This window comes from Crocodylus porosus, unplaced genomic scaffold (assembly GCF_001723895.1).
Source record: "Crocodylus porosus isolate Cpor-Errol unplaced genomic scaffold, CroPor_comp1, whole genome shotgun sequence".
Taxonomy (NCBI): domain Eukaryota; kingdom Metazoa; phylum Chordata; order Crocodylia; family Crocodylidae; genus Crocodylus; species Crocodylus porosus.
Window position 1 is genome coordinate 180731088 of NW_017728906.1, and position 1378 is coordinate 180732465.

The window sequence follows — 1378 nt, forward strand, 5'->3', positions numbered from 1 at the left end:
CGGAGGTGGTTCAAGCACCTACATTGAACACCTTCAAGAGTAAATTGTATGCTTATCTTGCCTGGATCCTATGACCCCAGGTGACTTCCTGCCCTTTGGGCAGGGGGCTGGACTCGATGATCTCCTGAGGTCCCTTCCAGCCCTAATGTCTATGAAATCTATGAAATCACAGATTACATAACACAGTTTTCCTCCCATTAAAAATAAACTAGAAGTTTTACTAAGATGCTAGGGGCTAAGGGCTGTATTAGTCAATAAAAGTTTGAAGCGAAAACAGCTGTAACGTCACTGGAATGAGTTAAAAAAAAGAAAACCTGCAGGGCTGTAAAACAGGACCTTCCTAACCAGGAGCAGCTAACAGACAGCAAAAGAAAAAATAGCTTGATTGGTGGAACATCAAGACCATTAAAAAGAAGAGAGAGGGTCATTAACACCGTGGAATGAAGAGTTTAGAAGGGAGGGGGGTAGGTTACAATGAGCCATGAAATCAATTGTCTCCCTCACTGTTGCCTGACTGCAAATGCTGCTGCCAGGCAGTTGATTTTAAACTTTGGGTGGAACAGCAATCAAAGCAGGGTACAATGCACGGGGCATCTCCACCCCCATCCCACTCTGCCCCTGCAAAAACAGTGGGACTTTAGCATAGACAAGGCACTGCTGTCCCCAACTGCCTCTTGCCAAAATTACCCTTGGAAAAAGGTCACTTTCTTCAGCTACCTGTCCACATTCCCTCACTACACACACATCTGTACCATCCACCCACTTTGGAAATGCTAAGGCCTCCAGGATTGGAACAAACTTGGAACATACTGCATGGCTCCCACCTTTCTTTTGATCCTTCTTCTTTTCCCTGTTTTAAGTTCTCTTTAAACCCGTGCCAGCAGAGAAAAGGTTACCAAGAGTGTGAAAGCCCACTTAGAAGTGCACCCAGAGGATGCTGATCAGGTAACTTAGGTTTCTTTTGGGATAGAAGAGGTTGAGGGGGAAGGAAGTTGTGTGAAGGAAGCAGCTTTTAGCTAACCAAATGGCTTACAGTTTTACAAAAAAAAATGATTAGTCAGAAGCTGTTTTTAGGGGCTGTCTCTCTTTGGGCAGGAAAGGGAAGATTGCTCTTAAAACATCCCAGGAAGAAGTTTTGGGTCTGAGGCCCCCAAAAGCAAAAAAAGGAATAGTAAGTGTGTCATGCACGTTTCGAAGCCATGTGAAATAGAAGAGTATTTGTGTCCTGAAACTGTGGCTACGCTTTGAAGACATGAAATTAAACATTACCTTGTCTGGAGGGCTGAGTCATGGAAGAGACAGATGTGACCAGATAAGGGTAGTAGTCTAATGTCACACTCAGCTGTGTGGGGATGTACTGGATGGTGAAACACTTTTT